Raw genomic sequence first — 24,238 nt, 5'->3', positions numbered from 1 at the left:
TATAGAACATACTGTAGTAATGTAGTAATGTGTCCTGTTGGGATGGTACACCTCTATAGAACATAATGTAGTAATGTAGTAATGTGTCCTGTTGGGATGGTACACCTCTATAGAACATACTGTAGTAATGTATCCTGTTGTGATGCTACACCTCTATAGAACATACTGTAGTAATGTATCCTGTTGGGATGGTACACCTCTATAGAACATAATGTAGTAATGTAGTAATGTATCCTGTTGGGATGGTACACCTCCATAGAACATACTGTAGAAATGTAGTAATGTATCCTGTTGGGATGGTACACCTCCATAGAACATACTGTAGTAATGTAGTAATGTATCATGTTGGGGTGGTACACCTCTATAGAACATCATGTAGTAATGTATGCTGTTGGGGTGGTACACTTCTATATAACATACTGTAGTAATGTATCCTGTTGGGGTGGTACACCTCTATATAACATACTGTAGTAATGTATCCTGTTGGGGTGGTACACCTCTATAGAACATACTGTAGTAATGTAGTAATGTATCCTGTTGGGATGGTACACCTCTATAGAACATACTGTAGTAATGTATCCTGTTGGGATGGTACACCTCTATAGAACATACTGTAGTAATGTATCCTGTTGGGATGGTACACCTCTATAGAACATACTGTAGTAATGTATCCTGTTGGGATGGTACACCTCTTTAGAACATACTGTAGTAATGTAGTAATGTATCCTGTTGGGATGGTACACCTCTATAGAACATACTGTAGTAATGTATCCTGTTGGGATGGTACACCTCTATAGAACATACTGTAGTAATGTATCCTGTTGGGATGGTACACCTCTATAGAACATACTGTAGTAATGTATCCTGTTGGGATGGTACACCTCTATAGAACATAATGTAGTAATGTATCCTGTTGGGATGGTACACCTCTATAGAACATACTGTAGTAATGTATCCTGTTGGGATGGTACACCTCTATATAACATACTGTAGTAATGTATCCTGTTGGGGTGGTACACCTCTATAGAACATACTGTAGTAATGTAGTAATGTATCCTGTTGGGATGGTACACCTCTATAGAACATACTGTAGTAATGTATCCTGTTGGGATGGTACACCTCTATAGAACATGCTGTAGTAATGTATCCTGTTGGGGTGGTACACCTCTATAGAACATAATGTAGTAATGTATCCTGTTGGGATGGTACACCTCTATAGAACATAATGTAGTAATGTATCCTGTTGGGGTGGTACACCTCTATAGAACATACTGTAGTAATGTAGTAATGTGTCCTGTTGGGATGGTACACCTCTATAGAACATACTGTAGTAATGTAGTAATGTGTCCTGTTGGGATGGTACACCTCTATAGAACATAATGTAGTAATGTAGTAATGTGTCCTGTTGGGATGGTACACCTCTATAGAACATACTGTAGTAATGTATCCTGTTGTGATGCTACACCTCTATAGAACATACTGTAGTAATGTATCCTGTTGGGATGGTACACCTCTATAGAACATAATGTAGTAATGTAGTAATGTATCCTGTTGGGATGGTACACCTCCATAGAACATACTGTAGAAATGTAGTAATGTATCCTGTTGGGATGGTACACCTCCATAGAACATACTGTAGTAATGTAGTAATGTATCATGTTGGGGTGGTACACCTCTATAGAACATCATGTAGTAATGTATGCTGTTGGGGTGGTACACTTCTATATAACATACTGTAGTAATGTATCCTGTTGGGGTGGTACACCTCTATATAACATACTGTAGTAATGTATCCTGTTGGGGTGGTACACCTCTATAGAACATACTGTAGTAATGTAGTAATGTATCCTGTTGGGGTGGTACACCTCTATAGAACATAATGTAGTAATGTATCCTGTTGGGGTGGTACACCTCTATAGAACATACTGTAGCAATGTATCATGTTGGGATGGTACACCTCTATAGAACATACTGTAGTAATGTAGTAATGTATCCTGTTGGGATGGTACAGCTCTATAGAACATACTGTAGTAATGTATGCTGTTGGGGTGGTACACTTCTATATAACATACTGTAGTAATGTATCCTGTTGGGGTGGTACACCTCTATATAACATACTGTAGTAATGTATCCTGTTGGGGTGGTACACCTCTATAGAACATACTGTAGTAATGTAGTAATGTATCCTGTTGGGATGGTACACCTCTATAGAACATACTGTAGTAATGTATCCTGTTGGGATGGTACACCTCTATAGAACATGCTGTAGTAATGTATCCTGTTGGGGTGGTACACCTCTATAGAACATAATGTAGTAATGTATCCTGTTGGGATGGTACACCTCTATAGAACATAATGTAGTAATGTATCCTGTTGGGGTGGTACACCTCTATAGAACATACTGTAGTAATGTAGTAATGTGTCCTGTTGGGATGGTACACCTCTATAGAACATACTGTAGTAATGTAGTAATGTGTCCTGTTGGGATGTTACACCTCTATAGAACATAATGTAGTAATGTAGTAATGTGTCCTGTTGGGATGGTACACCTCTATAGAACATACTGTAGTAATGTATCCTGTTGTGATGCTACACCTCTATAGAACATACTGTAGTAATGTATCCTGTTGGGATGGTACACCTCTATAGAACATAATGTAGTAATGTAGTAATGTATCCTGTTGGGATGGTACACCTCCATAGAACATACTGTAGAAATGTAGTAATGTATCCTGTTGGGATGGTACACCTCCATAGAACATACTGTAGTAATGTAGTAATGTATCATGTTGGGGTGGTACACCTCTATAGAACATCATGTAGTAATGTATGCTGTTGGGGTGGTACACTTCTATATAACATACTGTAGTAATGTATCCTGTTGGGGTGGTACACCTCTATATAACATACTGTAGTAATGTATCCTGTTGGGGTGGTACACCTCTATAGAACATACTGTAGTAATGTAGTAATGTATCCTGTTGGGGTGGTACACCTCTATAGAACATAATGTAGTAATGTATCCTGTTGGGGTGGTACACCTCTATAGAACATACTGTAGCAATGTATCATGTTGGGATGGTACACCTCTATAGAACATACTGTAGTAATGTAGTAATGTATCCTGTTGGGATGGTACAGCTCTATAGAACATACTGTAGTAATGTATGCTGTTGGGGTGGTACACTTCTATATAACATACTGTAGTAATGTATCCTGTTGGGGTGGTACACCTCTATATAACATACTGTAGTAATGTATCCTGTTGGGGTGGTACACCTCTATATAACATACTGTAGTAATGTAGTAATGTATCCTGTTGGGATGGTACACCTCTATAGAACATACTGTAGTAATGTATCCTGTTGGGATGGTACACCTCTATAGAACATACTGTAGTAATGTATCCTGTTGGGATGGTACACCTCTATAGAACATACTGTAGTAATGTATCCTGTTGGGATGGTACACCTCTTTAGAACATACTGTAGTAATGTAGTAATGTATCCTGTTGGGATGGTAAACCTCTATAGAACATACTGTAGTAATGTAGTAATGTATCCTGTTGGGATGGTACAGCTCTATAGAACATACTGTAGTAATGTATGCTGTTGGGGTGGTACACTTCTATATAACATACTGTAGTAATGTATCCTGTTGGGGTGGTACACCTCTATATAACATACTGTAGTAATGTATCCTGTTGGGGTGGTACACCTCTATAGAACATACTGTAGTAATGTAGTAATGTATCCTGTTGGGATGGTACACCTCTATAGAACATACTGTAGTAATGTATCCTGTTGGGATGGTACACCTCTATAGAACATGCTGTAGTAATGTATCCTGTTGGGGTGGTACACCTCTATAGAACATAATGTAGTAATGTATCCTGTTGGGATGGTACACCTCTATAGAACATAATGTAGTAATGTATCCTGTTGGGGTGGTACACCTCTATAGAACATACTGTAGTAATGTAGTAATGTGTCCTGTTGGGATGGTACACCTCTATAGAACATACTGTAGTAATGTAGTAATGTGTCCTGTTGGGATGGTACACCTCTATAGAACATAATGTAGTAATGTAGTAATGTGTCCTGTTGGGATGGTACACCTCTATAGAACATACTGTAGTAATGTATCCTGTTGTGATGCTACACCTCTATAGAACATACTGTAGTAATGTATCCTGTTGGGATGGTACACCTCTATAGAACATAATGTAGTAATGTAGTAATGTATCCTGTTGGGATGGTACACCTCCATAGAACATACTGTAGAAATGTAGTAATGTATCCTGTTGGGATGGTACACCTCCATAGAACATACTGTAGTAATGTAGTAATGTATCATGTTGGGGTGGTACACCTCTATAGAACATCATGTAGTAATGTATGCTGTTGGGGTGGTACACTTCTATATAACATACTGTAGTAATGTATCCTGTTGGGGTGGTACACCTCTATATAACATACTGTAGTAATGTATCCTGTTGGGGTGGTACACCTCTATAGAACATACTGTAGTAATGTAGTAATGTATCCTGTTGGGGTGGTACACCTCTATAGAACATAATGTAGTAATGTATCCTGTTGGGGTGGTACACCTCTATAGAACATACTGTAGCAATGTATCATGTTGGGATGGTACACCTCTATAGAACATACTGTAGTAATGTAGTAATGTATCCTGTTGGGATGGTACAGCTCTATAGAACATACTGTAGTAATGTATGCTGTTGGGGTGGTACACTTCTATATAACATACTGTAGTAATGTATCCTGTTGGGGTGGTACACCTCTATATAACATACTGTAGTAATGTATCCTGTTGGGGTGGTACACCTCTATAGAACATACTGTAGTAATGTAGTAATGTATCCTGTTGGGATGGTACACCTCTATAGAACATACTGTAGTAATGTATCCTGTTGGGATGGTACACCTCTATAGAACATACTGTAGTAATGTATCCTGTTGGGATGGTACACCTCTATAGAACATACTGTAGTAATGTATCCTGTTGGGATGGTACACCTCTTTAGAACATACTGTAGTAATGTAGTAATGTATCCTGTTGGGATGGTAAACCTCTATAGAACATACTGTAGTAATGTAGTAATGTATCCTGTTGGGATGGTACACCTCTATAGAACATACTGTAGTAATGTTTCCTGTTGGGGTGGTACACCTCTATAGAACATAATGTAGTAATGTATCCTGTTGGGATGGTACACCTCTATAGAACATACTGTAGTAATGTATCCTGTTGGGATGGTACACCTCTATAGAACATACTGTATAATATAGTAATGTGTCCTGTTGGGATGGTACACCTCTATAGAACATACTGTAGTAATGTAGTAATGTATCCTGTTGGGATGGTACACCTCTATAGAACATAATATAGTAATGTATCCTGTTGGGGTAGTACACCTCTATAGAACGGCAGGTAGCTTAGTGGTTAAGAGCGTTGTGCCAGTAACCGAAAGGTCGCTGGTTCTAATCCCCGAGCCGACTAGGTGAAAAATCTGTCGATGTGCCCTTGAGCAAGGCACTTAACCCTAATTGCTCCTGTAAGTCGCTCTGGATAAGAGCGTCTGCTAAATGACCAATTATTTATTATTATTATAGAACATACTGTAGTAATGTAGTAATGTATCCTGTTGGGGTGGTACACCTCTATAGAACATACTGTAGTAATGTAGTAATGTGTCCTGTTGGGATGGTACACCTCTATAGGACATACTGTAGTAATGTATCCTGTTGGGGTGGTACACCTCTATAGAACATACTGTAGTAATGTATCCTGTTGGGATGGTACACCTCTATAGAACATACTGTAGTAATGTATCCTGTTGGGATGGTACACCTCTATAGAACATACTGTAGTAATGTATCCTGTTGGGATGGTACACCTCTATAGAACATAATGTAGTAATGTATCCTGTTGGGATGGTACACCTCTATAGAACATACTGTAGTAATGTATCCTGTTGGGATGGTACACCTCTATATAACATACTGTAGTAATGTATCCTGTTGGGGTGGTACACCTCTATAGAACATACTGTAGTAATGTAGTAATGTATCCTGTTGGGATGGTACACCTCTATAGAACATACTGTAGTAATGTATCCTGTTGGGATGGTACACCTCTATAGAACATGCTGTAGTAATGTATCCTGTTGGGGTGGTACACCTCTATAGAACATAATGTAGTAATGTATCCTGTTGGGATGGTACACCTCTATAGAACATAATGTAGTAATGTATCCTGTTGGGGTGGTACACCTCTATAGAACATACTGTAGTAATGTAGTAATGTGTCATGTTGGGATGGTACACCTCTATAGAACATACTGTAGTAATGTAGTAATGTGTCCTGTTGGGATGGTACACCTCTATAGAACATAATGTAGTAATGTAGTAATGTGTCCTGTTGGGATGGTACACCTCTATAGAACATACTGTAGTAATGTATCCTGTTGTGATGCTACACCTCTATAGAACATACTGTAGTAATGTATCCTGTTGGGATGGTACACCTCTATAGAACATAATGTAGTAATGTATCCTGTTGGGATGGTACACCTCCATAGAACATACTGTAGAAATGTAGTAATGTATCCTGTTGGGATGGTACACCTCCATAGAACATACTGTAGTAATGTAGTAATGTATCATGTTGGGGTGGTACACCTCTATAGAACATCATGTAGTAATGTATGCTGTTGGGGTGGTACACTTCTATATAACATACTGTAGTAATGTATCCTGTTGGGGTGGTACACCTCTATATAACATACTGTAGTAATGTATCCTGTTGGGGTGGTACACCTCTATATAACATACTGTAGTAATGTATCCTGTTGGGGTGGTACACCTCTATAGAACATACTGTAGTAATGTAGTAATGTATCCTGTTGGGATGGTACACCTCTATAGAACATACTGTAGTAATGTATCCTGTTGGGATGGTACACCTCTATAGAACATACTGTAGTAATGTATCCTGTTGGGATGGTACACCTCTATAGAACATACTGTAGTAATGTATCCTGTTGGGATGGTACACCTCTTTAGAACATACTGTAGTAATGTAGTAATGTATCCTGTTGGGATGGTACACCTCTATAGAACATACTGTAGTAATGTATCCTGTTGGGATGGTACACCTCTATAGAACATACTGTAGTAATGTATCCTGTTGGGATGGTACACCTCTATAGAACATACTGTAGTAATGTATCCTGTTGGGATGGTACACCTCTATAGAACATAATGTAGTAATGTATCCTGTTGGGATGGTACACCTCTATAGAACATACTGTAGTAATGTATCCTGTTGGGATGGTACACCTCTATATAACATACTGTAGTAATGTATCCTGTTGGGGTGGTACACCTCTATAGAACATACTGTAGTAATGTAGTAATGTATCCTGTTGGGATGGTACACCTCTATAGAACATACTGTAGTAATGTATCCTGTTGGGATGGTACACCTCTATAGAACATGCTGTAGTAATGTATCCTGTTGGGGTGGTACACCTCTATAGAACATAATGTAGTAATGTATCCTGTTGGGATGGTACACCTCTATAGAACATAATGTAGTAATGTATCCTGTTGGGGTGGTACACCTCTATAGAACATACTGTAGTAATGTAGTAATGTGTCCTGTTGGGATGGTACACCTCTATAGAACATACTGTAGTAATGTAGTAATGTGTCCTGTTGGGATGGTACACCTCTATAGAACATAATGTAGTAATGTAATAATGTGTCCTGTTGGGATGGTACACCTCTATAGAACATACTGTAGTAATGTATCCTGTTGTGATGCTACACCTCTATAGAACATACTGTAGTAATGTATCCTGTTGGGATGGTACACCTCTATAGAACATAATGTAGTAATGTAGTAATGTATCCTGTTGGGATGGTACACATCCATAGAACATACTGTAGAAATGTAGTAATGTATCCTGTTGGGATGGTACACCTCCATAGAACATACTGTAGTAATGTAGTAATGTATCATGTTGGGGTGGTACACCTCTATAGAACATCATGTAGTAATGTATGCTGTTGGGGTGGTACACTTCTATATAACATACTGTAGTAATGTATCCTGTTGGGGTGGTACACCTCTATATAACATACTGTAGTAATGTATCCTGTTGGGGTGGTACACCTCTATAGAACATACTGTAGTAATGTAGTAATGTATCCTGTTGGGATGGTACACCTCTATAGAACATACTGTAGTAATGTATCCTGTTGGGATGGTACACCTCTATAGAACATACTGTAGTAATGTATCCTGTTGGGATGGTACACCTCTATAGAACATACTGTAGTAATGTATCCTGTTGGGATGGTACACCTCTTTAGAACATACTGTAGTAATGTAGTAATGTATCCTGTTGGGATGGTACACCTCTATAGAACATACTGTAGTAATGTAGTAATGTATCCTGTTGGGATGGTACACCTCTATAGAACATACTGTAGTAATGTATCATTTTGGGGTGGTACACCTCTATAGAACATACTGTAGTAATGTAGTAATGTATCCTGTTGGGGTGGTACACCTCTATAGAACATACTGTAGTAATGTATCCTGTTGGGATGGCACACCTCCATAGAACATACTGTAGTAATGTAGTAATGTATCCTGTTGGGGTGGTACACCTCTATAGAACATAATGTAGTAATGTATCCTGTTGGGGTGGTACACTTCTATAGAACATAATGTAGTAATATATCCTGTTGGGGTGGTACACCTCTATAGAACATACTGTAGTAATGTATCATGTTGGGATGGTACACCTCTATAGAACATACTGTAGTAATGTAGTAATGTATCCTGTTGGGATGGTACACCTCTATAGAACATACTGTAGTAATGTATCTGTTGGGATGGTACACCTCTATAGAACATAATGTAGTAATGTAGTAATGTATCCTGTTGGGATGGTACACCTCTATAGAACATACTGTAGTAATATAGTAATGTGTCCTGTTGGGGTGGTACACCTCTATAGAACATACTGGAGTAATGTATCCTGTTGGGGTGGTACACCTCTATAGAACATACTGTAGTAATGTAGTAATGTATCCTGTTGGGGTGGTACACCTCTATAGAACATACTGTAGTAATGTATCCTGTTGGGATGGTACACCTCTATAGAACATACTGTAGTGATGTATCCTGTTGGGGTGGTACACCTCTATAGAACATACTGTAGTAATGTAGTAATGTATCCTGTTGGGATGGTACACATCTATAGAACATACTGTAGTAATGTAGTAATGTATCCTGTTGGGATGGTACACCTCTATAGAACATACTGTAGTAATGTATCCTGTTGGGGTGGTACAACTCTATAGAACATACTGTAGTAATGTATCCTGTTGGGATGGTACACCTCTATAGAACATACTGTAGTAATGTATCCTGTTGGGATGGTACACCTCTATAGAACATACTGTAGTAATGTATCCTGTTGGGGTGGTACACCGCTATAGAACATACTGTAGTAATGTATCCTGTTGGGGTGGTACACCTCTATAGAACATACTGTAGTAATGTATCCTGTTGGGGTGGTACACCTCTATAGAACATACTGTAGTAATGTATCCTGTTGGGATGGTACACCTCTATAGAACATACTGTAGTAATGTATCTTGTTGGGGTGGTACACCTCTATAGAACATACTGTAGTAATGTAGTAATGTATCCTGTTGGGGTGGTACACCTCTTTAGAACATACTGTAGTAATGTATCCTGTTGGGATGGTACACCTCTATAGAACATACTGTAGTAATGTAGTAATGTGTCCTGTTGGGGTGGTACACCTCTATAGAACATACTGTAGTAATGTATCCTGTTGGGGTGGTACACCGCTATAGAACATACTGTAGTAATGTATCCTGTTGGGATGGTACACCTCTATAGAACATACTGTAGTAATGTATCCTGTTGGGATGGTACACCTCTATAGAACATACTGTAGTAATGTATCCTGTTGGGGTGGTACACCTCTATAGAACATACTGTAGTAATGTATCCTGTTGGGATGGTACACCTCTATAGAACATACTGTAGTAATGTATCCTGTTGGGGTGGTACACCGCTATAGAACATACTGTAGTAATGTATCCTGTTGGGATGGTACACCTCTATAGAACATACTGTAGTAATGTATCCTGTTGGGATGGTACACCTCTATAGAACATACTGTAGTAATGTATCCTGTTGGGATGGTACACCTCTATAGAACATACTGTAGTAATGTAGTAATGTATCCTGTTGGGATGGTACACCTCTTTAGAACATACTGTAGTAATGTATCCTGTTGGGGTGGTACACCTCTATAGAACATACTCTAGTAATGTAGTAATGTATCCTGTTGGGATGGTACACCTCTATAGAACATACTGTAGTAATGTATCCTGTTGGGATGGTACACCGCTATAGAACATACTGTAGTAATGTATCCTGTTGGGGTGGTACACCTCTATAGAACATACTGTAGTAATGTATCCTGTTGGGGTGGTACACCTCTATAGAACATACTGTAGTAATGTAGTAATGTATCCTGTTGGGGTGGTACACCTCTATAGAACATACTGTAGTAATGTATCCTGTTGGGATGGTACACCTCTATAGAACATACTGTAGTAATGTATCCTGTTGGGATGGTACACCTCTATAGAATATACTGTAGTAATGTATCCTGTTGGGGTGGTACACCTCTATAGAACATACTGTAGTACTGTAGTAATGTATCCTGTTGGGATGGTACACCTCTATAGAACATACTGTAGTAATGTATCCTGTTGGGGTGGTACACCTCTATAGAACATACTGTAGTAATGTATCATGTTGGGATGGTACACCTCTATAGAACATACTGTAGTAATGTAGTAATGTATCCTGTTGGGATGGTACACCTCTATAGAACATACTGTAGTAATGTATCCTGTTGGGATGGTACACCTCTATAGAACATAATGTAGTAATGTATCCTGTTGGGATGGTACACCTCTATAGAACATACTGTAGTAATGTATCCTGTTGGGATGGTACACCTCTATATAACATACTGTAGTAATGTATCCTGTTGGGGTGGTACACCTCTATAGAACATACTGTAGTAATGTAGTAATGTATCCTGTTGGGATGGTACACCTCTATAGAACATACTGTAGTAATGTATCCTGTTGGGATGGTACACCTCTATAGAACATGCTGTAGTAATGTATCCTGTTGGGGTGGTACACCTCTATAGAACATAATGTAGTAATGTATCCTGTTGGGATGGTACACCTCTATAGAACATAATGTAGTAATGTATCCTGTTGGGGTGGTACACCTCTATAGAACATACTGTAGTAATGTAGTAATGTGTCCTGTTGGGATGGTACACCTCTATAGAACATACTGTAGTAATGTAGTAATGTGTCCTGTTGGGATGGTACACCTCTATAGAACATAATGTAGTAATGTAGTAATGTGTCCTGTTGGGATGGTACACCTCTATAGAACATACTGTAGTAATGTATCCTGTTGTGATGCTACACCTCTATAGAACATACTGTAGTAATGTATCCTGTTGGGATGGTACACCTCTATAGAACATAATGTAGTAATGTAGTAATGTATCCTGTTGGGATGGTACACCTCCATAGAACATACTGTAGAAATGTAGTAATGTATCCTGTTGGGATGGTACACCTCCATAGAACATACTGTAGTAATGTAGTAATGTATCATGTTGGGGTGGTACACCTCTATAGAACATCATGTAGTAATGTATGCTGTTGGGGTGGTACACTTCTATATAACATACTGTAGTAATGTATCCTGTTGGGGTGGTACACCTCTATATAACATACTGTAGTAATGTATCCTGTTGGGGTGGTACACCTCTATAGAACATACTGTAGTAATGTAGTAATGTATCCTGTTGGGATGGTACACCTCTATAGAACATACTGTAGTAATGTATCCTGTTGGGATGGTACACCTCTATAGAACATACTGTAGTAATGTATCCTGTTGGGATGGTACACCTCTATAGAACATACTGTAGTAATGTATCCTGTTGGGATGGTACACCTCTTTAGAACATACTGTAGTAATGTAGTAATGTATCCTGTTGGGATGGTACACCTCTATAGAACATACTGTAGTAATGTAGTAATGTATCCTGTTGGGATGGTACACCTCTATAGAACATACTGTAGTAATGTATCATTTTGGGGTGGTACACCTCTATAGAACATACTGTAGTAATGTAGTAATGTATCCTGTTGGGGTGGTACACCTCTATAGAACATACTGTAGTAATGTATCCTGTTGGGATGGCACACCTCCATAGAACATACTGTAGTAATGTAGTAATGTATCCTGTTGGGGTGGTACACCTCTATAGAACATAATGTAGTAATGTATCCTGTTGGGGTGGTACACCTCTATAGAACATAATGTAGTAATGTATCATGTTGGGGTGGTACACCTCTATAGAACATACTGTAGTAATGTATCATGTTGGGATGGTACACCTCTATAGAACATACTGTAGTAATGTAGTAATGTATCCTGTTGGGATGGTACACCTCTATAGAACATACTGTAGTAATGTATCTGTTGGGATGGTACACCTCTATAGAACATAATGTAGTAATGTAGTAATGTATCCTGTTGGGATGGTACACCTCTATAGAACATACTGTAGTAATATAGTAATGTGTCCTGTTGGGGTGGTACACCTCTATAGAACATACTGGAGTAATGTATCCTGTTGGGGTGGTACACCTCTATAGAACATACTGTAGTAATGTATCCTGTTGGGATGGTACACCTCTATAGAACATACTGTAGTAATGTATCCTGTTGGGATGGTACACCTCTATAGAACATACTGTAGTAATGTATCCTGTTGGGATGGTACACCTCTTTAGAACATACTGTAGTAATGTAGTAATGTATCCTGTTGGGATGGTACACCTCTATAGAACATACTGTAGTAATGTAGTAATGTATCCTGTTGGGATGGTACACCTCTATAGAACATACTGTAGTAATGTATCATTTTGGGGTGGTACACCTCTATAGAACATACTGTAGTAATGTAGTAATGTATCCTGTTGGGGTGGTACACCTCTATAGAACATACTGTAGTAATGTATCCTGTTGGGATGGCACACCTCCATAGAACATACTGTAGTAATGTAGTAATGTATCCTGTTGGGGTGGTACACCTCTATAGAACATAATGTAGTAATGTATCCTGTTGGGGTGGTACACCTCTATAGAACATAATGTAGTAATGTATCCTGTTGGGGTGGTACACCTCTATAGAACATACTGTAGTAATGTATCATGTTGGGATGGTACACCTCTATAGAACATACTGTAGTAATGTAGTAATGTATCCTGTTGGGATGGTACACCTCTATAGAACATACTGTAGTAATGTATCTGTTGGGATGGTACACCTCTATAGAACATAATGTAGTAATGTAGTAATGTATCCTGTTGGGATGGTACACCTCTATAGAACATACTGTAGTAATATAGTAATGTGTCCTGTTGGGGTGGTACACCTCTATAGAACATACTGGAGTAATGTATCCTGTTGGGGTGGTACACCTCTATAGAACATACTGTAGTAATGTAGTAATGTATCCTGTTGGGGTGGTACACCTCTATAGAACATACTGTAGTAATGTATCCTGTTGGGATGGTACACCTCTATAGAACATACTGTAGTGATGTATCCTGTTGGGGTGGTACACCTCTATAGAACATACTGTAGTAATGTAGTAATGTATCCTGTTGGGATGGTACACATCTATAGAACATACTGTAGTAATGTAGTAATGTATCCTGTTGGGATGGTACACCTCTATAGAACATACTGTAGTAATGTATCCTGTTGGGGTGGTACAACTCTATAGAACATACTGTAGTAATGTATCCTGTTGGGATGGTACACCTCTATAGAACATACTGTAGTAATGTATCCTGTTGGGATGGTACACCTCTATAGAACATACTGTAGTAATGTATCCTGTTGGGGTGGTACACCGCTATAGAACATACTGTAGTAATGTATCCTGTTGGGGTGGTACACCTCTATAGAACATACTGTAGTAATGTATCCTGTTGGGGTGGTACACCTCTATAGAACATACTGTAGTAATGTATCCTGTTGGGATGGTACACCTCTATAGAATATACTGTAGTAATGTATCCTGTTGGGGTGGTACACCTCTATAGAACATACTGTAGTACTGTAGTAATGTATCCTGTTGGGATGGTACACCTCTATAGAACATACTGTAGTAATGTATCCTGTTGGGGTGGTACACCTCTATAGAACATACTGTAGTAATGTATCATGTTGGGATGGTACACCTCTATAGAACATACTGTAGTAATGTAGTAATGTATCCTGTTGGGATGGTACACCTCTATAGAACATACTGTAGAAATGTAGTAATGTATCCTGTTGGGATGGTACACCTCCATAGAACATACTGTAGTAATGTAGTAATGTATCATGTTGGGGTGGTACACCTCTATAGAACATCATGTAGTAATGTATGCTGTTGGGGTGGTACACTTCTATATAACATACTGTAGTAATGTATCCTGTTGGGGTGGTACACCTCTATAGAACATACTGTAGTAATGTATCCTGTTGGGATGGTACACCTCTATAGAACATACTGTAGTAATGTATCCTGTTGGGGTGGTACACCTCTATAGAACATAATGTAGTAATGTATCTTGTTGGGATGGTACACCTCTATAGAACATACTGTAGTAATGTTTCCTGTTGGGGTGGTACACCTCTATAGAACATAATGTAGTAATGTATCCTGTTGGGATGGTACACCTCTATAGAACATACTGTAGTAATGTATCCTGTTGGGATGGTACACCTCTATAGAACATACTGTATAATATAGTAATGTGTCCTGTTGGGATGGTACACCTCTATAGAACATACTGTAGTAATGTAGTAATGTATCCTGTTGGGATGGTACACCTCTATAGAACATAATATAGTAATGTATCCTGTTGGGGTAGTACACCTCTATAGAACATACTGTAGTAATGTAGTAATGTATCCTGTTGGGGTGGTACACCTCTATAGAACATACTGTAGTAATGTAGTAATGTGTCCTGTTGGGATGGTACACCTCTATAGGACATACTGTAGTAATGTATCCTGTTGGGGTGGTACACCTCTATAGAACATACTGTAGTAATGTATCCTGTTGGGATGGTACACCTCTATAGAACATACTGTAGTAATGTATCCTGTTGGGATGGTACACCTCTATAGAACATACTGTAGTAATGTATCCTGTTGGGATGGTACACCTCTATAGAACATAATGTAGTAATGTATCCTGTTGGGATGGCACACCTCTATAGAACATACTGTAGTAATGTATCCTGTTGGGATGGTACACCTCTATATAACATACTGTAGTAATGTATCCTGTTGGGGTGGTACACCTCTATAGAACATACTGTAGTAATGTAGTAATGTATCCTGTTGGGATGGTACACCTCTATAGAACATACTGTAGTAATGTATCCTGTTGGGATGGTACACCTCTATAGAACATGCTGTAGTAATGTATCCTGTTGGGGTGGTACACCTCTATAGAACATAATGTAGTAATGTATCCTGTTGGGATGGTACACCTCTATAGAACATAATGTAGTAATGTATCCTGTTGGGGTGGTACACCTCTATAGAACATACTGTAGTAATGTAGTAATGTGTCCTGTTGGGATGGTACACCTCTATAGAACATACTGTAGTAATGTAGTAATGTGTCCTGTTGGGATGGTACACCTCTATAGAACATAATGTAGTAATGTAGTAATGTGTCCTGTTGGGATGGTACACCTCTATAGAACATACTGTAGTAATGTATCCTGTTGTGATGCTACACCTCTATAGAACATACTGTAGTAATGTATCCTGTTGGGATTGTACACCTCTATAGAACATAATGTAGTAATGTAGTAATGTATCCTGTTGGGATGGTACACCTCCATAGAACATACTGTAGAAATGTAGTAATGTATCCTGTTGGGATGGTACACCTCCATAGAACATACTGTAGTAATGTAGTAATGTATCATGTTGGGGTGGTACACCTCTATAGAACATCATGTAGTAATGTATGCTGTTGGGGTGGTACACTTCTATATAACATACTGTAGTAATGTATCCTGTTGGGGTGGTACACCTCTATATAACATACTGTAGTAATGTATCCTGTTGGGGTGGTACACCTCTATAGAACATACTGTAGTAATGTAGTAATGTATCCTGTTGGGATGGTACACCTCTATAGAACATACTGTAGTAATGTATCCTGTTGGGATGGTACACCTCTATAGAACATACTGTAGTAATGTATCCTGTTGGGATGGTACACCTCTATAGAACATACTGTAGTAATGTATCCTGTTGGGATGGTACACCTCTTTAGAACATACTGTAGTAATGTAGTAATGTATCCTGTTGGGATGGTACACCTCTATAGAACATACTGTAGTAATGTATCCTGTTGGGATGGTACACCTCTATAGAACATACTGTAGTAATGTATCCTGTTGGGATGGTACACCTCTATAGAACATACTGTAGTAATGTATCCTGTTGGGATGGTACACCTCTATAGAACATAATGTAGTAATGTATCCTGTTGGGATGGTACACCTCTATAGAACATACTGTAGTAATGTATCCTGTTGGGATGGTACACCTCTATAGAACATACTGTATAATATAGTAATGTGTCCTGTTGGGATGGTACACCTCTATAGAACATACTGTAGTAATGTAGTAATGTATCCTGTTGGGATGGTACACCTCTATAGAACATAATATAGTAATGTATCCTGTTGGGGTAGTACACCTCTATAGAACATACTGTAGTAATGTAGTAATGTATCCTGTTGGGGTGGTACACCTCTATAGAACATACTGTAGTAATGTAGTAATGTGTCCTGTTGGGATGGTACACCTCTATAGGACATACTGTAGTAATGTATCCTGTTGGGGTGGTACACCTCTATAGAACATACTGTAGTAATGTATCCTGTTGGGATGGTACACCTCTATAGAACATACTGTAGTAATGTATCCTGTTGGGATGGTACACCTCTATAGAACATACTGTAGTAATGTATCCTGTTGGGATGGTACACCTCTATAGAACATAATGTAGTAATGTATCCTGTTGGGATGGTACACCTCTATAGAACATACTGTAGTAATGTATCCTGTTGGGATGGTACACCTCTATATAACATACTGTAGTAATGTATCCTGTTGGGGTGGTACACCTCTATAGAACATACTGTAGTAATGTAGTAATGTATCCTGTTGGGATGGTACACCTCTATAGAACATACTGTAGTAATGTATCCTGTTGGGATGGTACACCTCTATAGAACATGCTGTAGTAATGTATCCTGTTGGGGTGGTACACCTCTATAGAACATAATGTAGTAATGTATCCTGTTGGGATGGTACACCTCTATAGAACATAATGTAGTAATGTATCCTGTTGGGGTGGTACACCTCTATAGAACATACTGTAGTAATGTAGTAATGTGTCCTGTTGGGATGGTACACCTCTATAGAACATAATGTAGTAATGTAGTAATGTGTCCTGTTGGGATGGTACACCTCTATAGAACATACTGTAGTAATGTATCCTGTTGGGATGGTACACCTCTATAGAACATAATGTAGTAATGTAGTAATGTATCCTGTTGTGATGCTACACCTCTATAGAACATACTGTAGTAATGTATCCTGTTGGGATGGTACACCTCTATAGAACATAATGTAGTAATGTAGTAATGTGTCCTGTTGGGATGGTACACCTCTATAGAACATACTGTAGTAATGTATCCTGTTGGGATGGTACACCTCTATAGAACATAATGTAGTAATGTAGTAATGTATCCTGTTGTGATGCTACACCTCTATAGAACATACTGTAGTAATGTATCCTGTTGGGATGGTACACCTCTATAGAACATAATGTAGTAATGTAGTAATGTATCCTGTTGGGATGGTACACCTCCATAGAACATACTGTAGAAATGTAGTAATGTATCCTGTTGGGATGGTACACCTCCATAGAACATACTGTAGTAATGTAGTAATGTATCATGTTGGGGTGGTACACCTCTATAGAACATCATGTAGTAATGTATGCTGTTGGGGTGGTACACTTCTATATAACATACTGTAGTAATGTATCCTGTTGGGGTGGTACACCTCTATAGAACATACTGTAGTAATGTATCCTGTTGGGATGGTACACCTCTATAGAACATACTGTAGTAATGTATCCTGTTGGGGTGGTACACCTCTATAGAACATAATGTAGTAATGTATCTTGTTGGGATGGTACACCTCTATAGAACATACTGTAGTAATGTTTCCTGTTGGGGTGGTACACCTCTATAGAACATAATGTAGTAATGTATCCTGTTGGGATGGTACACCTCTATAGAACATACTGTAGTAATGTATCCTGTTGGGATGGTACACCTCTATAGAACATACTGTATAATATAGTAATGTGTCCTGTTGGGATGGTACACCTCTATAGAACATACTGTAGTAATGTAGTAATGTATCCTGTTGGGATGGTACACCTCTATAGAACATAATATAGTAATGTATCCTGTTGGGGTAGTACACCTCTATAGAACATACTGTAGTAATGTAGTAATGTATCCTGTTGGGATGGTACACCTCTATAGAACATACTGTAGTAATGTAGTAATGTATCCTGTTGGGGTGGTACACCTCTATAGAACATACTGTAGTAATGAATCCTGTTGGGATGGTACACCTCTATAGAACATACTGTAGTAATGTATCCTGTTGGGATGGTACACCTCTATAGAACATGCTGTAGTAATGTATCCTGTTGGGGTGGTACACCTCTATAGAACATAATGTAGTAATGTATCCTGTTGGGATGGTACACCTCTATAGAACATAATGTAGTAATGTATCCTGTTGGGGTGGTACACCTCTATAGAACATACTGTAGTAATGTAGTAATGTGTCCTGTTGGGATGGTACACCTCTATAGAACATAATGTAGTAATGTAGTAATGTGTCCTGTTGGGATGGTACACCTCTATAGAACATACTGTAGTAATGTATCCTGTTGTGATGCTACACCTCTATAGAACATACTGTAGTAATGTATCCTGTTGGGATGGTACACCTCTATAGAACATAATGTAGTAATGTAGTAATGTATCCTGTTGGGATGGTACACCTCCATAGAACATACTGTAGAAATGTAGTAATGTATCCTGTTGGGATGGTACACCTCCATAGAACATACTGTAGTAATGTAGTAATGTATCATGTTGGGGTGGTACACCTCTATAGAACATCATGTAGTAATGTATGCTGTTGGGGTGGTACACTTCTATATAACATACTGTAGTAATGTATCCTGTTGGGGTGGTACACCTCTATAGAACATACTGTAGTAATGTATCCTGTTGGGATGGTACACCTCTATAGAACATACTGTAGTAATGTATCCTGTTGGGGTGGTACACCTCTATAGAACATAATGTAGTAATGTATCTTGTTGGGATGGTACACCTCTATAGAACATACTGTAGTAATGTTTCCTGTTGGGGTGGTACACCTCTATAGAACATAATGTAGTAATGTATCCTGTTGGGATGGTACACCTCTATAGAACATACTGTAGTAATGTATCCTGTTGGGATGGTACACCTCTATAGAACATACTGTATAATATAGTAATGTGTCCTGTTGGGATGGTACACCTCTATAGAACATACTGTAGTAATGTAGTAATGTATCCTGTTGGGATGGTACACCTCTATAGAACATAATATAGTAATGTATCCTGTTGGGGTGGTACACCTCTATAGAACATACTGTAGTAATGTAGTAATGTGTCATGTTGGGATGGTACACCTCTATAGAACATACTGTAGTAATGTAGTAATGTGTCCTGTTGGGATGGTACACCTCTATAGAACATAATGTAGTAATGTAGTAATGTGTCCTGTTGGGATGGTACACCTCTATAGAACATACTGTAGTAATGTATCCTGTTGTGATGCTACACCTCTATAGAACATACTGTAGTAATGTATCCTGTTGGGATGGTACACCTCTATAGAACATAATGTAGTAATGTATCCTGTTGGGATGGTACACCTCCATAGAACATACTGTAGAAATGTAGTAATGTATCCTGTTGGGATGGTACACCTCCATAGAACATACTGTAGTAATGTAGTAATGTATCATGTTGGGGTGGTACACCTCTATAGAACATCATGTAGTAATGTATGCTGTTGGGGTGGTACACTTCTATATAACATACTGTAGTAATGTATCCTGTTGGGGTGGTACACCTCTATATAACATACTGTAGTAATGTATCCTGTTGGGGTGGTACACCTCTATATAACATACTGTAGTAATGTATCCTGTTGGGGTGGTACACCTCTATAGAACATACTGTAGTAATGTAGTAATGTATCCTGTTGGGATGGTACACCTCTATAGAACATACTGTAGTAATGTATCCTGTTGGGATGGTACACCTCTATAGAACATACTGTAGTAATGTATCCTGTTGGGATGGTACACCTCTATAGAACATACTGTAGTAATGTATCCTGTTGGGATGGTACACCTCTTTAGAACATACTGTAGTAATGTAGTAATGTATCCTGTTGGGATGGTACACCTCTATAGAACATACTGTAGTAATGTATCCTGTTGGGATGGTACACCTCTATAGAACATACTGTAGTAATGTATCCTGTTGGGATGGTACACCTCTATAGAACATACTGTAGTAATGTATCCTGTTGGGATGGTACACCTCTATAGAACATAATGTAGTAATGTATCCTGTTGGGATGGTACACCTCTATAGAACATACTGTAGTAATGTATCCTGTTGGGATGGTACACCTCTATATAACATACTGTAGTAATGTATCCTGTTGGGGTGGTACACCTCTATAGAACATACTGTAGTAATGTAGTAATGTATCCTGTTGGGATGGTACACCTCTATAGAACATACTGTAGTAATGTATCCTGTTGGGATGGTACACCTCTATAGAACATGCTGTAGTAATGTATCCTGTTGGGGTGGTACACCTCTATAGAACATAATGTAGTAATGTATCCTGTTGGGATGGTACACCTCTATAGAACATAATGTAGTAATGTATCCTGTTGGGGTGGTACACCTCTATAGAACATACTGTAGTAATGTAGTAATGTGTCCTGTTGGGATGGTACACCTCTATAGAACATACTGTAGTAATGTAGTAATGTGTCCTGTTGGGATGGTACACCTCTATAGAACATAATGTAGTAATGTAATAATGTGTCCTGTTGGGATGGTACACCTCTATAGAACATACTGTAGTAATGTATCCTGTTGTGATGCTACACCTCTATAGAACATACTGTAGTAATGTATCCTGTTGGGATGGTACACCTCTATAGAACATAATGTAGTAATGTAGTAATGTATCCTGTTGGGATGGTACACATCCATAGAACATACTGTAGAAATGTAGTAATGTATCCTGTTGGGATGGTACACCTCCATAGAACATACTGTAGTAATGTAGTAATGTATCATGTTGGGGTGGTACACCTCTATAGAACATCATGTAGTAATGTATGCTGTTGGGGTGGTACACTTCTATATAACATACTGTAGTAATGTATCCTGTTGGGGTGGTACACCTCTATATAACATACTGTAGTAATGTATCCTGTTGGGGTGGTACACCTCTATAGAACATACTGTAGAAATGTAGTAATGTATCCTGTTGGGATGGTACACCTCTATAGAACATACTGTAGTAATGTATCCTGTTGGGATGGTACACCTCTATAGAACATACTGTAGTAATGTATCCTGTTGGGATGGTACACCTCTATAGAACATACTGTAGTAATGTATCCTGTTGGGATGGTACACCTCTTTAGAACATACTGTAGTAATGTAGTAATGTATCCTGTTGGGATGGTACACCTCTATAGAACATACTGTAGTAATGTAGTAATGTATCCTGTTGGGATGGTACACCTCTATAGAACATACTGTAGTAATGTATCATTTTGGGGTGGTACACCTCTATAGAACATACTGTAGTAATGTAGTAATGTATCCTGTTGGGGTGGTACACCTCTATAGAACATACTGTAGTAATGTATCCTGTTGGGATGGCACACCTCCATAGAACATACTGTAGTAATGTAGTAATGTATCCTGTTGGGGTGGTACACCTCTATAGAACATAATGTAGTAATGTATCCTGTTGGGGTGGTACACCTCTATAGAACATAATGTAGTAATATATCCTGTTGGGGTGGTACACCTCTATAGAACATACTGTAGTAATGTATCATGTTGGGATGGTACACCTCTATAGAACATACTGTAGTAATGTAGTAATGTATCCTGTTGGGATGGTACACCTCTATAGAACATACTGTAGTAATGTATCTGTTGGGATGGTACACCTCTATAGAACATAATGTAGTAATGTAGTAATGTATCCTGTTGGGATGGTACACCTCTATAGAACATACTGTAGTAATATAGTAATGTGTCCTGTTGGGGTGGTACACCTCTATAGAACATACTGGAGTAATGTATCCTGTTGGGGTGGTACACCTCTATAGAACATACTGTAGTAATGTAGTAATGTATCCTGTTGGGGTGGTACACCTCTATAGAACATACTGTAGTAATGTATCCTGTTGGGATGGTACACCTCTATAGAACATACTGTAGTGATGTATCCTGTTGGGGTGGTACACCTCTATAGAACATACTGTAGTAATGTAGTAATGTATCCTGTTGGGATGGTACACATCTATAGAACATACTGTAGTAATGTAGTAATGTATCCTGTTGGGATGGTACACCTTTATAGAACATACTGTAGTAATGTATCCTGTTGGGGTGGTACAACTCTATAGAACATACTGTAGTAATGTATCCTGTTGGGATGGTACACCTCTATAGAACATACTGTAGTAATGTATCCTGTTGGGATGGTACACCTCTATAGAACATACTGTAGTAATGTATCCTGTTGGGGTGGTACACCGCTATAGAACATACTGTAGTAATGTATCCTGTTGGGGTGGTACACCTCTATAGAACATACTGTAGTAATGTATCCTGTTGGGGTGGTACACCTCTATAGAACATACTGTAGTAATGTATCCTGTTGGGATGGTACACCTCTATAGAACATACTGTAGTAATGTATCTTGTTGGGGTGGTACACCTCTATAGAACATACTGTAGTAATGTAGTAATGTATCCTGTTGGGGTGGTACACCTCTTTAGAACATACTGTAGTAATGTATCCTGTTGGGATGGTACACCTCTATAGAACATACTGTAGTAATGTAGTAATGTGTCCTGTTGGGGTGGTACACCTCTATAGAACATACTGTAGTAATGTATCCTGTTGGGGTGGTACACCGCTATAGAACATACTGTAGTAATGTATCCTGTTGGGATGGTACACCTCTATAGAACATACTGTAGTAATGTATCCTGTTGGGATGGTACACCTCTATAGAACATACTGTAGTAATGTATCCTGTTGGGGTGGTACACCTCTATAGAACATACTGTAGTAATGTATCCTGTTGGGATGGTACACCTCTATAGAACATACTGTAGTAATGTATCCTGTTGGGGTGGTACACCGCTATAGAACATACTGTAGTAATGTATCCTGTTGGGATGGTACACCTCTATAGAACATACTGTAGTAATGTATCCTGTTGGGATGGTACACCTCTATAGAACATACTGTAGTAATGTATCCTGTTGGGATGGTACACCTCTATAGAACATACTGTAGTAATGTAGTAATGTATCCTGTTGGGATGGTACACCTCTTTAGAACATACTGTAGTAATGTATCCTGTTGGGGTGGTACACCTCTATAGAACATACTCTAGTAATGTAGTAATGTATCCTGTTGGGATGGTACACCTCTATAGAACATACTGTAGTAATGTATCCTGTTGGGATGGTACACCGCTATAGAACATACTGTAGTAATGTATCCTGTTGGGGTGGTACACCTCTAT

Source organism: Coregonus lavaretus (assembly GCF_964263955.1).
Source record: "Coregonus lavaretus genome assembly, contig: HAP1_SCAFFOLD_311, whole genome shotgun sequence".
NCBI lineage: Eukaryota > Metazoa > Chordata > Actinopteri > Salmoniformes > Salmonidae > Coregonus > Coregonus lavaretus.
This window is presented reverse-complemented; position numbering follows the sequence as displayed.